Source organism: Akebia trifoliata, unplaced genomic scaffold, assembly GCF_017979445.1.
Source record: "Akebia trifoliata isolate Shusen 1 unplaced genomic scaffold, ASM1797944v1 Contig00924, whole genome shotgun sequence".
NCBI lineage: Eukaryota > Viridiplantae > Streptophyta > Magnoliopsida > Ranunculales > Lardizabalaceae > Akebia > Akebia trifoliata.
Genome location: NW_028237340.1, coordinates 15,953 through 30,372, shown reverse-complemented (window position 1 = coordinate 30,372; position 14,420 = coordinate 15,953). Strand labels below are relative to the sequence as shown.

At 34.4% G+C, this 14,420-nt stretch overlaps 1 pseudogene; it reads left to right on the top strand.

Annotated features, from left to right (window-relative positions):
- The first annotated feature begins 3,996 nt into the window (after positions 1-3,996).
- Positions 3,997-13,189, top strand: LOC147380850 (benzyl alcohol O-benzoyltransferase-like; annotated as a pseudogene).
- Positions 13,190-14,420: the final 1,231 nt, after the last annotated feature.

Below are 14,420 nucleotides of genomic sequence, written 5' to 3'. Positions count from 1 at the left end.
GAAGTCTAGTGTCGAATCAATCTTGTTTGAAACAATCTTAGATCGTCAAGTTTCAACCATTCTATAATCTTTGACAACTATAATTGCACTTTCGTTCTAGAACTTTAGAGTTGTAGTTGAGCCAAAGCCTTGAACTACAAATCGGTCTAATCCCTATCAGACTTTAAGCTTGGGAAAACTAGTCTCTTCTTTTTAATTTTCCTTATCAAATTACTGTAATCTGAGTTTTGTTAAGGGAAAAGTTGAAGAAGCTCTCTAACCCAGGAGTACCCAGACAATTAAAGAATTTTCATCTACTCTTTTGCAATTCATTGCAAACAACTCTTGTAAAGGGGATAATTGTAGACACTCAAATATTGCATAGTCAATACTTGGAAGAACTCAAAAACCTCCAAGCTGGAGAACCCTTAAAACTTTTCGAAAATCAGCTTGACCCAAAGAATCCTTCAAAAGGGCTTTGAAGCCCATCAAAAGAGAACCATAGGCCTAAGAAAAGCTGGACTTTAGCCAAGCCATGGGTAATCCATGGCCCATGCCATTTTTTGCCCAGTTAGTACCTCACATACGAACCAGAAATCATTTTGCTTGGTTCTTGTCTCACCCAAGGACCCATGTAATCTTGCTTAGTCTCCTCCTCACCCAAGGACTAGTCAGTTGTTGTAGGAACCAATGCACTTGAGTGCTTAAGGGGAATTTACCCCTAAACCCTCATTTTCCATGGATCACAATTTCATTTTACCTTTTTACACCTTGTTAGTTCATGCTTAGCATTTCTCCACTGATTTTAATGTAATTGTGTTTCACTCTCAAATTGACGTTCCTGTCTTTAATTTATTGAGACTCAATTAAAGTAATTGACCTTTAAGACCATCACCTTCATTTTTTACTCAAGGCATTTTCTCTTAAATTCTTTGCCAACTGATCAAGTTCAAAAGCCCTTGATCTTTTTCCTATTCACAAGAATTCTCTAGAAACCTAAGAATTTTTACTCTTCTACCCTCAAGTTATTAGGAGCTTATTTTATGCAATTGTCTTAAAAGTCTCAATTCGCCATTTCAAATTACATGTCATTGCTATTACATTCTCTGAAGTTTGACTAAATTCAAGGGACTTAAAACTTCTACCCTTCCTATAAATTCTCTAGAACCTTGTGAGCTATTGCATCTCTACACTTTAATGATCAAAATTGGTAAGACTCAAGAGTCATGCTAGGGTGACATAGGATTTACTGTGATTCTCACAATTATGATGTGGACATGCATACATAACCATAGATGATTTTTACTCGTATCGCAAGGAAGTACATCTATGGTTATGTGTACATCCCAAATTAGACTTGTGAGAATCACAGTAAATAGCCTGTGTCATTCTAGCATTTTTCAAGACTCAATGAGGTACAAGGACCATCAATGACCAATTGATTAAGAGTATTTGAAGTCATTTATTGAGGTTTTCTTGAGAATATTTTGGTATTTGGACACTTATATCCCCAAGAATCTCAAATGAGTCTAATAGAGGCCTTTCCAAAGCAAAAGAAATGAAAATCTCAAAATTCTGCCCAATTGGTTTCTTACCCATTTTAGAAGCCTAGAGCAAGAAAGAGAAGAGGGGGAAAGAAGATGAAAAGACCAAAACAGGGAAAAAAAATTATATTTCTATTTTTATGTAATTAAATCCCTCAAATCCCCCTCCTATCTCTCCTTCTTTTAAATTTTATGCACATGTAATTTCTAATAATGTAAGTAGTTTAGTCTCCTTTCAATGACATAAAGAAGAAGAGAGTAATCATTCATTTGTGAGGTAATAATCTTTTTTCTAAGTCCATAATAAACTTCTTAAAGAGTATTTAATTTTCATAGCAATTTATTTTTATTTCCTTTAATTTTCAAGTACTTTAAGTTTCAAGTTAATTTTCTTGACCAAAGAAGGAAGAGAGTAATCCTTCACAATGTGAAGTAATATTTCATTTTCTAAGCCAATGAATAAGTTCCTTTATGGAACCTTACATCTATACACCTAATACACACACCACTCATTTTCCTTTTAAAAATGGTTGAGTCAAAAGTACCGTAAATCTATCTAGATTTATACTTAATACTCTAAGTCAACAAAAACAAGCTTTAGAGGAAATATATTCATGCATAAGGTGAAAGTTCCGCAAAGGATGTGTCCAACAAAAATAGACTCCCATGTAAGCATATGTGTGTGTGGGGGGGGGGGGGGGGGGGGAGAGCTCGAGATTCCAAAACGTGAAATCTACTAAGACTTACACCTTAAAGCTCTTAAAAATTTTCAACAAGTATGAAATTTCACTTTTAGCTTGTTTATTTCACCCACATATAAGTTGAGAAACATATCCTATTTCTTTGTGTTTGTACATACCTACTATCCTCCTAAACGTAAAAAAATGTAAAAATTAGTTTATACTTCACACTAGGCCAATTTTTGGTAATCACCAATTTGGTGGGTCAGACAAAGTGCTTAACACTTTCCTTGTCTTACAACCGAACTTTTTTATCCTTTGCCCCAAGATGAAAATCAAATTTGAGTCACTATTTCATTAAAAAATCATATTTCAAAACCTATTTAATGGTGTCTATTCATATCTAAACTTTATGAATGGTGGTGACTCCTAAACCCAAGTAAATGAGGTCAAAACCTATTGAACTCGCATATCTAAAAGATCCAAAGGTTGGAATAAAAGATGTAATTCGAAAATATATTACAAATCTCAAAGATTCATCTCAACTATTGGATCTCACAAATAAATTGTTGAGATTATGTGTGAACATATGAATTCACTTTCATGAGTCTACTGATCCCAATCATATATATATATATATATATATTTACCTTTAAGAAATTTCATTTGGGGGTCTCCACTGTGTTAAATGATGAACAATACTCCTTGACCATTACTATCAAGCTCCACAAACCATAACAGAAAGAACAAATTATTTTTTCTAAACAAAGCCGAAGGTCTTATGTTTCATCCAATATCTTTTCTTATAAAATTTAAATTTAAATAATTTAAGAAGAAATTCTAGTAATGGGTATGTGAATCATACGCATCATGACATCAAATATTTCTTGCGACATTTGAACTCTAGAGAGAAAAACTCTTCATTTCTAAAAAGAGAAAATCCCAAGAAAGAAGGAATGTATGAGGATGAGATATTGACTAGATGCATTCTAAAATCACCAATTAAGATCTCCTTTTAAATTAGATAAGGGGAAAATCGGTAACAGGATCTAAAGTGATCTTAGGGTTTCATCTTTATAAATAGATGGATAGAGGTATTAAAAGATATGAGTTCTCCCCCCTCTAAATTAGATATTATTTTTGTACGAAAATCCTGACTTGGGTATTAGAGTGGTGTTGTTGCAGGCACACCTCGAAGCGTAGGAAGGTGAGAATTCTTATCAATAAGAATCAAGAATCACAAGGTAGAGCAAGTTTTTGCATCTACAATTTGGCACATCCATGGGAATTGAAACAAGGGACACAACGTACACATGGTAAAGACAATAATAAAAAGAGATCAAGGTACTATGGAAAGGAATGGTTAGGGTATAAATTAGAAGTTGGGGGCCACCCCTATGAGGAATCCTCAATGGATTTAGGGTTTTCATTACAATTTTTAAGGGATAAATTATGCTCAAATCAGGGAAGAAGAAAATAAGGAAAAAAAAGGAAAATCATGGGGTTGGGGAGATGAAATCTACATCATATAGGGAGAAAGTCTGGATCGAAGGAAGGGGTGAGAGGTGCTTCAATCCAGCTTTAATGGTGTCCATTGCAACTCTTTCAATCCTCGAATCCATCTCTTTGCCAAGAACCAAATATTGAAACCAACTATCAAGATCTAGAAATTGTTGATCTTCTAGTTGTTGTTTTTGGGAAACTAGAATGTTGAGGTGTATGGAAATCAGGGGTAATTTCTCAATATTGATGGAGTTCTTCATAATGATAATGCACCAGATTTGAAGAGTATAATGGAGGGAGAGGCTCGTGATCAGGACACCACCCTTCCTTCGTGGTCGATAAAATGTATATGGCTTCCACAAGTGGTTTGAGATTTTTTGACAGGGAGAGGGAGCACTAATGAAAAGTTGCAGTTCCACGCATAAGGTGTTCAACAAAAAGTCTATTAGACTCATATCCTCATATGGGCAGGGGAAATCTCTAGATCATAGGATAGAACGAGATGGAAGGGATATAGGAATATGCATTCTGTTCAAGCACATCAAATGGGTCAGTGGGAACAACTTCAATGGTACAGAGGAAACAACTGTAAGTTGCTATGAGGGAAAGTTGCACACTTGCAACCATTGTGTACTGATAAGGTCCCATAAAGTTATTTTTTGAGATCGTAATTACCCAAGGATTATCGACACTTAATTGCCATTCTTCCTAAAAAAAAACAAATTATATAAAATTACCAAGTTATTGAAAGTTAAGAGAATTTCTATTGATTGCAAGTAAAAAAGCTAATTTCGAAGACAAATAAAAATGAAAATAATTTTCATCACAATGCTCAAGCTAAGATGAATCTTCCACCCAAATCTCGGAATAAAAATCCATCACGTCACCGCTCCGCGGTGACTTTGTAGTGTTTCGAGCCTCGAGATTCGTACTAAAACTTCTAGACACTTTGGCCATTATAATGATGGATCTATCTCGCATCAACTAGAGAAAATTTGACTCGAAACTCGAAAGAAATTCTATAATTGAAGGGTTGTCTCAAAGAAAAGGGCTCCTCTCCCTTCTTCCTAATTTTGCTCTATATTTTTTATTTTGTGAAAGAGAGTTCTTTTAGAGTAAGAGTTAAAAAAACCCTCTTTTCTCTTTCCTTATTTATTTCTTCTTGTAACCATAGTCTAGTTCTTAGTTTACTTTTAAGTTAGAATCAAAGTGGAGTAAAGAATTTTCTCATTCTCTTCTCCACCATACTTTCTCTATTTTACTCTGTTTCTAGTAATTCCCCACGATGATCAGCTAGACTATCTATAGAGAGGTCAATGATGTTGGAGCAAGTCTATCTTAATCTTATTTAAACAATTCTATTACACATATTTTAATTATACTTGTGTGAAGACTATTACGTATGAGATTATCTGATTTGTATTGATTGTTCTCATTTTGATGATTTATGCTTAGATAAGATCAAGCTTAATCATACTCAGTGATAAACTTGACATAGAAATCTGATAATCCCACCTTGTTTTAGGATTCACACATATTTTGGATTTAACTAAAAGAAATAACCGACTTATCCTCTGATCCACGAATAAGAGTTTCGTTGCATGGATTGAGACCGAATTAGAATTGCTCTGAATTTTAAGATAACTTGCAAAAGTTGATTGATCTTTCTAATTATTACATTGTTTTAATTTTAATTCTTGCTTTAAATTCATTTTATTTCTTAGTTGCAATTTCTCTATACTTTGTTTTTAATTTTGTTTTTAAAATCTGTTTTGGTTTTGAATTGAAAGAAGTTTTGAATCGATCGTTGTCCCTATGGATCGAACTTTTCTTGCCAAAGTTTATTATTATTTGTTCACTTTATATCTGTAATCGCATACGAAAAATTGGCATCATTGTCGAGGACAGCGATTCGATTCATTTTCATTTCGAAAAGAATCCAAGAGAGATTTGACATAGAATTTGACATAAAAGCTAAACTAACAAACGAGAGACCAAAATATTTTCATTACAATCCTTGATATATCATAAAATTGTTCCAAAAAGAATTTTTCATTTTCGTCAAAATTTTACCGCTCAACAGTAGCCCTTTGGTGCTCAGCGATGGGGTGGCAACATTTACCTCTGAATTTTTGGGAGCAAGCTTCTGACATCATGAATATTGTAATGGGAATACTTATTTTTTATTAGCATTCTGACTTGGATAATCTTGTTATTTTCAAGTGAAGGAATCGATGAAAGGCAACTTGTGGAAATGTTATCCATTGACTTGGTTTATGTGCCAAGAAGACAGTAACTTGTCAATTTTCTTTTCATTTTATTTTTATTAAAAAAAAATTTGTATTAGGAACTTGAAGTTGTAATAATGTTTAATTTGATCTAAGAAGGCTCGGATTGTAATAGTTCTAGGGAAGGACGATAGTGGGACGAAACTATCTCGACCCCTTAGGTTCATACACCGAAATTATTGTCGGTGGCCTGAGTCGACTCAGATTGTTCATCCCCTATCTAAAACGAGAGGTAATATTCGAATCACTCACGTAACACTCGTCAGTAGGTTTCTGCATTGATTTTGGATGATTAAACTGTACACCTTGTTTTGCACATAGTAATAAGGGTAACGTTACGAAGATGACACTATAAAATAAAAAGCAGATTTTATCACTGATATCTTGTCTTTTTAGAAAATTAAATTCACAGTTAAAAGTTTAATTAAAATCGGTTAGACTTGACTCTAGACCCTACCGAGCTCATTAAGCAAAGTTAATCTAAGTTGCACCAATTGCACTTCTTGGTCGAAATCAGTGCTTAAGCGAGATCCTGTCTCACTCTATCTCGTTGTACTAAGGGGATAAATAACGTTTATTCTAAATGAGAGGTGACTTAAGAGTGCCTTTGCTCAGCATTGTACATCATCTTTCAACTAGAGATTAAACTGACTACTTTCGATTTCAGAGAATTGGGTTGGAGGCTTAAATTATCACTTTGAAACAGTTAGGAGTTGTCTAGTCTATAGAACCCATAAATCACTGTGTGAATATCTACCTATTTTTTGTGTGAGTCTGTAATGTATGTTAAAATAAATATAGAATCCCAAGTAGATTTACATCATCATGGAGTTTAGGAGATAATCATGGATCATGTGCATCCTATGTGATGATTATGGTCATCCTCCTGAGTATTGTCTAAGTCTACCCATGCTCTGTATTATGAAGGCCAATACGCATAATTCTCAAAACTCTTATTAGATGCTGACACCTAGTTCGTTTGACCAACTATACCACATAGATAATTGGCTTCCCTCGAATACCATACCTTGTTAGAATGAGTTCACTCAGGATAGTCACTTTTGTATCCATAAGGATTTTTATATCCACGATATCTCAATGATGGATCCAATCATAATTTCTCAACAATTATTCAATTATAGAGTTGTAGAGCCTGAGCCAACATCCACTCGCTCATATTTGTCCTCTCTTCCATCTTCTTCATCAGAGTCCTTGATGACTAAGTTGTCAAATCAACAACAACACTTTGTCCAGCAACAACAGCTCCATCAACAACAACTAGGCAATGGTCAAGCCTTCGTTAGCATAGGAACTCAATTGAGTCACCTAGCGTTATCTTTAGAATACGGGACATTTGATAAATTTGAAAATGAGGATATCTCAATCACAAAAAATCTACTACTCTTTCAAAATAACTTTAGCGATCAATTCCATTCTTTTGAGGAATTTGATGATTATCTATCAATGACTGATAATTTGTTATCGATCAAAATTCAACTAGGTCAACTAACTATGCCCTCAAAAGAAAGAAAGAATGATTAATTTTCAAATGAGATAACTCCTAAGAGCCAATCAATGTTTTAAATTCCCAATGAACTAGCTAATTGTATAAATCTAGCTAAGGAAATTGATCCACCATCAGAGGAGACTATACATATGCTAGACCATAGATCGTTTCCCATGGGATACACAACTATATATATTTATCGGGATGTGTAGATAGGTATCACGAGGCATGAAATCTATGGTTCTAGCACATGCCATGTCAGGAAAGTAGTATGTTGAGTATGCCACGTGGGAGAGTCAAATTATCACAACTATATTAACATATTCAATAGTGGCTATTGATACTAGGGCTAGCAATGGATTGGTTTAGTACTAGATTAGTGCCACTCCAATACTGATCCGAAATATTTTAAAGATGTACCTGATTCGAACGAATTAATCAATTTGTGAATTGAATCCAATCCATTTCATTTCATCCTAAATTTGAAACTGATCCGGTCCGATACGAACACATACTTTATTTTTCAAATTATTAATTTTCAAAAAATTTTAAAAATATAAAATCATATAAAATTTTTAAAAATTTACTTTCTTACTACAAATATAGAGGGAAATAAAAAAGATAAATATTTTATCTATATATATTTATATGAAATTAGGAATTTAAAAAAAAAAAACATATTGAAATATGTTCAGATCATATTTTTTTTAAATCAGATTGAGGTACATCCAAATCCGATTCGAAATTATTTTGGATCTAAGATTTAAATCTGAATCCGATTTGAAAATTCAATTTTTCATGTTTTTACGGACCGATTAGTTTGGACAACGAATATATTTCAGATCATTGCTTGCCCTAGTTGGTACCATATATCGAGTTCAAAATATAGCGTCCTGTACCCAACTTAAATAGACTTTGGACCAACAAAAAATAAACTCCAAAGTGGAAATAATCATATCTGAGCAATCTTTTTGTTTCCCTTCAAAGATACGCCTATTTCTTTCAAACCACACCCCCCAACAGATTGCGAATGGTGTGATACTCCACAACCTCCTTTTTGCACCACCAAAAGAATACCCAATTGCCAACCAAGAATTAAAGAGGTCCCTCACTATTTTAGGTAAGCAGGTTAGTACCCCATATAACTTTAAAAAATGAGTCCAAATATGTGAGTGAACCTGCAATGAAGAAGAAGGTGGTCTGATGATTTTCCATTGTCCATAAATAACACACAACAACTCGCCCCGCACCATCCACACCGCATCAAAAAGTCCACCGTTTGAATTCTTCCTAAGGTCGTCGTCCATGTGAAGAAAAAGACTTTACTTGGCATGTTTGGTCCCCAAATTGAGATATGAGGAAAACTGTCTAAACCTCCAAGTCTACCAACACAAATTCACTACAAACAATACATTTATCCCTCTTTGTTCTCCCATTTTTCAGAATGGAAACCTCAACTTCTCCTCTAATGTTCAAGGTAAGAAGGCGTGAGCCCGAATTAATTAAACCCGCTAAGCCCACACCCCATGAGTTCAAGCACCTTTCGGATATTGATGACCAAGAGTTTTTTTGGTTTCAAATTCCTATTATACAATTTTTTTGAAACAATGTGTCAATGGGAGGGAGAGACCCTGTTGAGGTAATTAAAGGCGCTATTGCTAAAGCACTTGTTTTTTTTACTACCCATTCTCAGGTAGACTTGGGGAATGGCCAGGCCGGAAGCTTGTCGTGGATTGCAATCTTCTTTTAAAAAATCTGTCATCTTCAATTTCCTCAAAATCCTCTCTTATTGTTGAGGTTTGAAGATTGAATGTTGAGGTTGAAGAGGAGTGTACAAAGTTTTACAAACTAATTGCGAAAGGTGGATTTTTAGAGAAAAACAATATCTTTCTTACAAGAGGTTGAAAATGATCAGTTAACTTAGATCATTTTTCTGTTTGTCCTTAAGAAAAGGGAGTCACAAATGGTATCTAAGTAGTTTTAAGAAAAATGAGAAAAACAATATCTTTTTCAGAAGAGGTAGAAGATGAGTAAATTTAGATCATTTTTTGGTCTGTCCTTAAGCAATGATAGTGACAAATGGTATCTCAATTGAGTGATTGTTTGCTCACAATGCTTTGAGCAAATTTGCTCACTGACCAACACCATTTTGGCGCTGATGACATAAGCAATAATAAGAGATTTTTTCGCTCTCCTGCCCATGGTAAAATTTCAAAATTTCCTAATAAGATCATCTCGTCACATTCAAAAATATGATCCAATATAAAAGTGTTGTAAAAGATGAAATTCTATTAATGTAAAAAAAAAGGTTATTTTTCACCGTCGCATTTTAATTTTAAATTTGGGTGCTCATTAACCGTCCATTTTCAACACCATTGATCAAGCTTAAATTTTTTATATTTTTTAACCATGAAGTTCTTCGTGAAATCTAGAAGGTTGTGGTGTTTGATTCCCAATATGATAATTTGTGTGGTTCTCACAATACTTTTTAAGATTTGAAATCTAATAAAGATTTCTGGGCAGTGATTGTGTGGGCAAGAGTGATAAATTTCCTTCTTATTACTTACGTTATCAGCACCACATGCCGAAATGGTGCTGGTCTGTGAGCACAGTGAGCAAACAATCACTCTATCTCAAATATTGATCAAAACTAGAGGTGTATGTCTATAATTATATTATAAATATAGTTACATATAATTCAAGAATCCTAATAATCTGACTCCCGCACGTGATAAGGTCCCAATTATTCAATTTTGGACCACATTGCACTAAGATTACCATTACATAAATGTTAGTTCCTTTAAATAATTATAAAATTATTTTATTTATCAAAATTAATAAAGCTAATGATATATTAATGTTAATTGTAGCGCACGTGGAAGCCAACAAATCGTGAAACAATTACGGTTACAATACACGAGCCGAAAGGAAGCATCCAGAAAAACCTCGAAGGATTTGGGCGCCACTTCACCGCGCCGCGGCTAGCCATAACCGCGTCGCGGTCATTTCGAGGAATTGGCCCTCGAGATTTTCACAGAAGCTTCTAGAAGCTTCGGTGGTTGTAACTGAATGGGTAGTTTGAAGCGAATCATCCGAAAAGTTAACCCGATTGCCCGAATACGAACATTATAAATTTGAGGGTTGATTTTAGAGAAGGGTCTCTCCTTGCTCTCTTCTTCTCCAATTTTTTATTGTTCCTCTCTTTAATTTGCTGTAATTTTCTATTGAGAGTTCTCTTGAGTGTAGTGAGAACATCAAGAGTGTTCAATTCTTTTTCTTTGTAAATTGTTGGGAGAGCTATAAAAGAAGAATTCGGATCGATCATCATCTTCATCTTCTTCACCTATTCTCTCTTTTCTCTTTTATTGTTTTTCTGCAATTACAATGCTTGCAATGATTGGCTAAATTCTCATTAGAGAAGTTAAGGAAGCCATAGCAAATTAATCCCTCTAGTGTAGATTTAAATTCTTGCTTGCTTACATGTTTTAATTCCGAAAATTCTATTATGATTAAGGTAATCCAACTTATAATTTTGATCCAACTTAGATAGCCATTACTTAGATAAGTTCAAGAATGGCTATGCTATGTGAATAATCAGAATATAAATTGGGCAATCTCCATCATATTAGGATTTTCATGAATAGCTTCTAATTTCTTTCAAAAATTTAATTGATCCATCTTCCGATCCATGAGCAATGACTTGCTCCATGGATTGAGTTAATTTCAGAATTTATCTACACTATGGATTACTTGCAAAGGTTTACTTGACCTCTCTAATCCCTCTCTCTTAGAATTTTAATCTTTATTTTCTGTTTAAATTGCAATTTAGTTTCTACTACAACTTTGCTTTGTTTTTAAAACTAATCTGTTTTTGTTTCTAAATTCTGTTTTGGCATTTTTATCCGAATGAATCCTTGAATTCTCATTGTCCCTGTGGAACGAATTCGACTTGCCCAAAGTCTATTTCTTAATCTTAATCTCTGCATCTCTATAGCAAGATCTACAACCGATCACTCCCCCACGTGATATACTCAAAATACTCTCCTAATGTGGCATGTGCTAGAATTGTAGATCTTTTGCCTCGAGATACACATATGCACATCCCCATAAATATGTTTAGTTGTGTATCCCAAGGCAAAAAAGCACATGCCACATAAGGAGAGTATTTTGAGTATGTCATGTGAGTGAGTCAAAAAATCATTACTCAAAATTCAATGAACTCGGATCGAATTCAGGTTTGTGGTTTGCCACTCTAGATTGAATTCGGATTGTAAGAGTAGGTAGAGATAATTTGTTTCTTGGTTTTCTTTGGTTCCTAGATCGGTTCATTAGGTTGGTTGCTAATGTATATATAGAATTCAATACAAGTTATAAGTATCATTGTAATGTTAAAAAATTATAAGTTCGATAGATATAAATTATTATAATAATTTAATTTTTAGATATAACAAATGAAAAAATATCTATAATAAATTGTTATCAATTAAAAAATGATTCCAAATCTACATGCTTTGATTCGCCAAACCGACATGCTTTGGTTAGTTGAGCCCAATCAAAATACAATGGGTTCGTGGTCCACTTGATTTTATGAACCCATCCAAACCATACCGCCAACTAGTTTGGTTCATAGCGATTCATGGTAATTAGGCCAATACTAACCCCTAAAAAAGATAATAATAATAAATAAATAAATAATCAAAAACTACATCTTTTACTTTGATTAGTATAAACTATAAATGATTCGAAAAAAAAAAAAAGTAGGAAACGTATGCAGGTGACCCGTCTGTTGTGTGGTGGATTCATTTTTGCTCTTCGCCTAAACCACAACATATGCGATGGTTCGGGTTTGGTCCAATTCTTGACCGCATTAACTGAAATGGCCCATGGAGCAACCACCCCATCAGTTCTACCCGTATGGCAAAGAGAACTCCTCAACGCACATGACCCACCACATGTGACATACGTGCATCACGAGTACAATGATCAGGTGCTCCAACCCAGCACCAAGAGCACACTTGTTAATGAGATGGTTCACCAATCTATCTTCTTTGGCCCACAAGAACTATCAGTTCTACGAAAGCACTTGCCACCTCATCTCTGCACGTGTTCAACGTTCGATCTAATCACCGCACACCTATGGCGATAACGCACCATAGCACTTGAGTTCGATCCAAACGAAGAAGTCCGTCTCTACTGCATTGTGAACGCTTCTGGATTCTATGGTAACGCGTTCGTATATCTAGCAACGTTGACCAAAGCAGGGAAGCTTTGTGGGGATTCATTTGGTTACGCGTTGGATTTGGTGAAGAAAGCAAAGAGTAGAGCCAATGAAGAAGATTACATGCAATCAATGGCAGATCTGATGGTGATCAAGGGTAGGCCCCACTTTGTGACTATACAAACCTTTATGATATCTGATTTGACACTTGTGGGGTTTGGTGACGTGGATTTTGTTTGGGTGGGGAAGTCCGTATATGGTGAGCATCCAAATCCAGTAGTCAAGGGATGGTAACGTTCTACGTACCAGCAAGAAATAGGAGAGGAGATGATGGAGTTGTGGTTCCTATTACTTTGGAGGGGCCCACGATGGAAAGATTCCCAGTGGAAATAGAAAGAATGACCATAGAACCTGCTAAGGTTGAGGTCCAATATAGCAGGAACTCCACGTTTATCACATCGTCACTCTAATTAGTGGTGAAGATTAATGCCAAGCGTCACGTTAATTAAAGTTAGCGTGCAAGTGATATACTGTAATTTTCCTGCTTTAAATGTGCGAATTGAAATTTCTAGTTTGACGTAGTCGATTGGTCATGTCAATAGCAAAATAGGTCTTTACCTTTATTCAAATATTGAGTAAATTGTGAATTTCATTTTCTCTTTCCTTACCAACTTTTTGCTCATAAGCTCTTTATCACTTGTCACCTCAAATCTAAGGGACAAAATTCGGTGAAGTTTGAAAAATGTAATTTTTTTATTATGGAATTTTAATTTTAAATTTTAGGGTGTATGTGAAAATTCAATAGTCGTCTATTTTCAAAACATTAAATCAAGTTCAAAAAAAATATTTGATTTTCTATAAAATTTAGAGGACAGTGACGTTGGATTGCAAATGTGATAATACATCTCAGTTCAAGGATCCCTAGAAAGAGTTAAAATCTTAAAAAGTAAGACAAGTATTTTTCTTTAATTTATGAGAGAGTAGACGGGAATTCTAATCTTTTGGTGATGAGTCTGGTTCTTATGCACCTAGGGTGGAGGATTGAAATCCTCCAACACTTCAATATATGTCACATAAGTCACATTCTATCGAATTAATGCCTAAAATATCTTTTTTATTAAAATTTCATTGAATTGTAACTAACAAGACATGTATTGAGGTGTAGGAGGAGGGTTTCAATCCTTCTGAACAACGATTTGCTATTAAAAAAAATTTGTACTAATCAATGGAATGACGTCACATGTATTGAAAAAAAGCAAACTTGATTGATTGGTGGAGAGAAAATTTAAGAAGAAAATATCTGAGCCGTTAAGAGTTTGGATTTTACTTCTTTTTCAATACATGTGGCAATATCTTATTGATTCATCAGCTTATCACAAAAATTTCTTAATAGCAAATCTTTGATCCTCCACCTTGCATACATACAATCTTGACTCTTTTCTGAGAGTCCCCTTTCATAATTTTAGTAGATTTTCTAAGTTACGCTCTTCTCCTAAGTCCTAACTCGGAGCAGATCGTCTATAGCTCTTTGTAACTCTTGCTCTACAATCCATAAAACATCACATTTAACAAAAACAACAACTCAGTCATCTTTTACTCATGATTCAAATTAGATTTGAAAGGAAAAATAAATAAAAAATTTAGGGCATGTTCTTTACAGAAGTTAGTTTTAACTCCAGAAAACTAGTTTCTAAAAGAAAC